We start from the raw sequence: 6,367 nt of genomic DNA on the forward strand, positions 1-6,367 counted from the left end.
TCCTGGTACTACGCCTTAACACAAGCAGTACATACCCCCCCCATGCTCACTTCTGCTTTCTGTGTGATGGACAGAGAGAGGACGCAGGAAGACAAGGGGTGATGGAGGGGAAAGAAGGGGGTTGTGGGAGGTGGGTAATTCTATGTGCTTTTGGACATGTTTCTGGTGATGTTGGTCTATGTTAATGTCAGTGCGTACATATTTTGTTCTCACATTTTTGGGGGGTGGGGGGGGGGGTCTTTTTATTTTCTTAACCCCCCCCCCCCCAGTATGTTCTGACACAGATGATTACTGTGTACAGCTAATTTATTATTCTCCCTGTGTTAATACCTGCCTTTTGCTGGAGTGTATTGTAGCCTACGCATTGATCAGAGGTATGTGTAGCATGCTGTGTTTCAGTTTTCTCTTCTTTTTATTTATTTTAAACTTATTTTTTCTACGTCCAACTACTCCCCGTCATTTCTACTACTTTCTCGCGCCATAATATGTTTAAAATTTAAAAAAGATTAAAGTTAATAAAAAAAAAATGATGAAATGGTTTATATACCAAACAGACCTGGATGTTTTTGGTAATATTTTGTGTGACAACCAGTTTTCTTTAATATTTTCTAGTGACATCTCATTTGTATAATGTTTTTCTAAGCTGTTGGATCTCGATGCTGGCCTCCAGGGCTGCAGGTTCTTCACTGTTGATATTCTAGTGATATTGTATTGACATTTTTAAATCAACTTTGTACAAAACATGTTATGTGACTGGGATTTAAAGTAGTGAAAAGAGAACAAAAATTACTTTGCTTGCATAACATTTAAAATAAAGTGATTAAAATCAGTCTCAACCTGTCTCTCTCACTCCTAACTCTGTGTGTGTGTGGGTGCGTGGGTGGTCTGTTGGGACATGTAGTGACACTGACCTCTTGCTATGAAGTTGCTCTGATACCACTTGAAAATGAAAAGGGACTTTGGCTATCTCTCTTCCCTCTCTTCCCTCTCTCTCTTCCCTCCCTTCCCTATCTCTCTCCCCTCCCTTCCCTATCTCTCTTCCCTCCCTTCCCTATCTCTCTTCCCTCCCTTCCCTATCTCTCTCTCCTCCCTTCCCTATCTCTCTTCTCTCTCCTCCCTTCCCTATCTCTCTTCCCTCTCCTCCCTTCCCTATCTCTCTTCCCTCCCTTCCCTATCTCTCTTCTCTCCCCTCCCTTCCAAATCTCTCTTCCCTCCCTTCCCTATCTCTCTTCCCTCCGTTCCCTATCTCTCTTCTCTCCCCTCCCTTCCCTATCTCTCTTCCCTCCCTTCCCTATCTCTCTTCCCTCCCTTCCCGATCTCTCTTCTCTCCCCTCCCTTCCCTATCTCTCTTCCCTCCCTTCCCTATCTCTCCCCTCCCTTCCCTATCTCTCTTCCCTTCCTTCCCTATCTCTCTTCTCTCCCCTCCCTTCCCTATCTCTCTTCCCTTCCTTCCCTATCTCTCTTCTCTCCCCTCCCTTCCCTATCTCTCTTCATGTCACCTGTTGTGTGTATGTACTGACAGGTATGTGTAACTGATAGATGCAAACACACACACACTACATGTTAATGTTATTAAATGTATGTAAATTGTACATTATTTTGTCTGTAATGTCTTTTTGGTTACGTGTCGGCCCCCAGTAAGTCTAACTGTCACCATTGGCGTCGGCTAATAGGGATCCTAATAAAATCTAATGAAATAAAATCTCAGTTGTGTTGTGAATGTGGTAGTAGTGAAGTCTAGTCTGAGCTAGACACACACACACACACACACACACACACACACACACACACACACACACACACACACACACACACCACACACACACACACACACACACACACACACACACACACACACACACACACACACACACACACACACACACACACACACACACACACACACACACACACACACACACACACACACACACACACACACACACACACACACACACACACACACACACACACACACACACACACACACACACACACACACACACACACACACACACACACACACACACACACACACACACACACACACACACACACACACACACACACACACACACACACACACACACACACACACACACACACACACACACACACACACACACACACACACACACACACACACACACACACACACACACACACACACACACACACACACACACACACCTGCGGTGCCCTAGAAACATGTTGGCTGGTGTGTACTCTGTAATTACCTCGGAAGCCCAACCTCCTCTGTACAGCCACTCTGAGGGGGTTGCTAGGCAACGATGGCAGGCCAGAGGCGTGGCTGGTTGTGTCTGTCTGTGTGAGTGCGTGTGCAGGCGTAGCTGGTTGTGTGTGTGTGTGTGGAGGTTGATTTTTAGAGGGAAAAAACACACAAACTATATATGAATAGAAAAGACCAAACGTTTTCCTGTTTCATTGCTGTGCATCAACTTTATCTTGTAAAATATTACAGTACATCTGGGGGGTACATGCACTGAGGGTACAAAACATTAGGAACACCTTCCTAATATTGAGTTGTCCTCAGAACAGCCTCAATTCATCGGGGCATGGACTCCACAAGGTGTCGAAAGCGTTCCACAGGGATACTGGCCCATGTTGACTCCAATGGTTCCCCACTGTTGTGTCAAGTTGGCTGGATGTCCTTTGGGTGGTGGACCACAGGAAACTGTTGAGTGTGGAAAAACCCAGCAGCATTGCAGTTCTTGACACACTCAAACCTGTGCGCCAGGCACTTAATACCATACCCTGTTAAAAGGCACTTAAATATTTAGTCTTGCCCATTCACCCTCTGAAAGGCACACATACACAATCATGTCTCAATTGTCTCAAGGCGTAAAAATCCTTCTTTAACCCGTCTCCTCCCCTTCATCTACACTGATTGAAGTGGATTTAACAAGTGACATCAATAAGGGAACATAGACTGACCAGGTGAAAGCTATGTCATGGAAAGAGCAGGTGACATCAATAAGGGAACATAGACTGACCAGGTGAAAGCTATGTCATGGAAAGAGCAGGTGACATCAATAAGGGAACATAGACTGACCAGGTGAAAGCTATGTCATGGAAAGAGCAGGTGACATCAATAAGGGAACATAGACTGACCAGGTGAAAGCTATGTCATGGAAAGAGCAGGTGACATCAATAAGGGAACATAGACTGACCAGGTGAAAGCTATGTCATGGAAAGAGCAGGTGACATCAATAAGGGAACATAGACTGACCAGGTGAAAGCTATGTCATGGAAAGAGCAGGTGACATCAATAAGGGAACATAGACTGACCAGGTGAAAGCTATGTCATGGAAAGAGCAGGTGACATCAATAAGGGAACATAGACTGACCAGGTGAAAGCTATGTCATGGAAAGAGCAGGTGACATCAATAAGGGAACATAGACTGACCAGGTGAAAGCTATGTCATGGAAAGAGCAGGTGACATCAATAAGGGAACATAGACTGACCAGGTGAAAGCTATGTCATGGAAAGAGCAGGTGACATCAATAAGGGAACATAGACTGACCAGGTGAAAGCTATGTCATGGAAAGAGCAGGTGACATCAATAAGGGAACATAGACTGACCAGGTGAAAGCTATGTCATGGAAAGAGCAGGTGACATCAATAAGGGAACATAGACTGACCAGGTGAAAGCTATGTCATGGAAAGAGCAAGTGACATCAATAAGGGAACATAGACTGACCAGGTGAAAGCTATGTCATGGAAAGAGCAAGTGACATCAATAAGGGAACATAGACTGACCAGGTGAAAGCTATGTCATGGAAAGAGCAAGTGTTCATAATGGTTGTGTATTTCACTAATGAACTCAATCACTGGATACTTCACTAATGAGCCAAATAACACACCTGAGGTTATAAAGACTCAGAATGGTGTAACACATATCAGTAGGAACTCTTAATCACATGACTTTACAGAAAATATACAGAAAAGTGCTGTTAATATACAAACATAATGCCCAGTTAGCAGGCTGAGTTCAAATAGGCTCAATTTAGATTTACGAGTTTGAACTTTCGGGAGTATTGCTATGGTTCCATTTTACTGGACAAAGACGGTGATGTCACTCACGCAGAAATTATCGACATGACATAAGTTGTGTTGACAAAATTCTTAAATGCTGCTTATGAATGAGGGTTATGAACGTGTAACAAAGACCTTCTACAGGTACCCTTCACTGTCTTCCCGACAGATGCGTTGCCATGAACTACGCAGTGCAGACGGGAGTCGTCAAGCTTCGTGACGTGAGACGATGGCTACCAGTCTTTGAAAGTGTTTGACATAATGTGTCTTCCAGTTGATGTCACCTGCCCGTCTTGTTATTATTGCAGATTCATTTAGCAGAGCTACAGTCCTGTAATATTATAGCCATACAAACATACAACACAAAAAAACTATTGGAAATAAATCATAATAAATAATAATAACGTTCTTGACTAAATAAATTATCAGCTTATGCTGTAAACATCAGACATCAGATGTAGAGAAAAACAGAAAACCTAAAAAATATTATCCTTCATAGTTCTGGAATTCATGCAGATAGAAATGCAACGTTCAGGTGCCAAACATGAACCTTCCCACTACAGGAGCCAATCAGGAGCCTTCCCAGTGGTTCAGGAGCCAATCAGCAGTCACCCCATAGTTCAGGAGTTAATCAGCTCCTCCCTAAGAGTTCAGGAGCCAATTCATTCTCAGTAGTCTGACGCAACACTATGATGCTAGCACAAATCTCTAATCTAATGCCTATTTAATAAACTAATGCTTGCTTCAAATATTAAAACCTGATGCATTCTGTACAGTGACAACCATTTGAGGCTACCTGTCCTCTAAAAACTCCAGTTATGTCAGGCACACAAACTCACACACACAAAATAAAGTGTGTGAGAGCCACCATTCAGTCACTCATCCATCTGTCCATACATTCTGCTGTGTGTCATTCCACCACCGACCACTAGGTGGGAGGCTAGCGCAGGACACCTAGGTTGAGCAGTGATGAGAGAGATCCAGTAAATTGTAACCCTATAGTGTTCACTGTGATAAAAGCATACTTAGCATTGATGAATACATCAGTCCATAGAGCCACAGAAAAAAAGACTCTTATTTGTTGCCCTGTCCAGATTTTTACTATCCTTCCCCTAACCTGTAACCAGTGATTGAAGTGGACTCAAAAAGGTCACTGTAATTTAACTGTTAAAGGATTTCATATTTCAGAGTCAGTATTCTATAAGAAGTAGAACATTAGACATGCTGCTTCTCTGTACCGGTCAGCACTTCAACCTCTGAACTTCAACCCTAGACAACTTCACTGCCAGGGTTCACCCATAGGCATCTTTGGAATGGTGATATACATCTCCATTGGCTGGTCAGGGTCCAGGGGGCAGTTCCTCCAGTAGGATGTGGTCTTCTCATTGGTGGTTGAGATGTATGACTGGTCCTAATGATACAACATACACAGGTAGTCAGAAACACACACACATGTCTATGTTCTATTTGTATCTATTATGGATCCCCATTAGTTCCTGTTGCCAAGGCAACAACTATTCTTCCTGGGGTCTATTATGGATCCCCATTAGTTCCTGTTGCCAAGGCAGCAGCTACTCTTCCTGGGGTCTATTATGGATCCCCATTAGTTCCTGTTGCCAAGGCAGCAGCTACTCTTCCTGGGGTTTATTATGGATCCCCATTAGTTCCTGTTGCCAAGGCAACAACTATTCTTCCTGGGGTCTATTATGGATCCCCATTAGTTCCTGCCAAGGCAGCAGCTACTCTTCCTGGGGTCTATTATGGATCCCCATTAGTTCCTGTCAAGGCAGCAGCTACTCTTCCTGGGGTCTATTATGGATCCCCATTAGTTCCTGTTGCCAAGGCAACAGCTACTCTTCCTGGGGTCTATTATGGATCCCCATTAGTTCCTGCCAAGGCAGCAGCTACTCTTCCTGGGGTTTATTATGTATCCCCATTAGTTCCTGCCAAGGAAACAGCTACTCTTCCTGGGGTCTATTATGGATCCCCATTAGTTCCTGCCAAGGCAGCAGCTACTCTTCCTGGGGTTTATTATGGATCCCCATTAGTTCCTGCCAAGGAAACAGCTACTCTTCCTGGGGTCTATTATGGATCCCCATTAGTTCCTGCCAAGGCAGCAGCTACTCTTCCTGGGGTTTATTATGGATCCCCATTAGTTCCTGCCAAGGCAACAGCTACTCTTCCTGGGGTCTATTATGGATCCCCATTAGTTCCTGCCAAGGCAGCAGCTACTCTTCCTGGGGTTTATTATGTATCCCCATTAGTTCCTGCCAAGGCAACAGCTACTCTTCCTGGGGTTTATTATGTATC

This window comes from Oncorhynchus kisutch, linkage group LG14, assembly GCF_002021735.2.
Source record: "Oncorhynchus kisutch isolate 150728-3 linkage group LG14, Okis_V2, whole genome shotgun sequence".
Taxonomy (NCBI): Eukaryota; Metazoa; Chordata; class Actinopteri; order Salmoniformes; family Salmonidae; genus Oncorhynchus; species Oncorhynchus kisutch.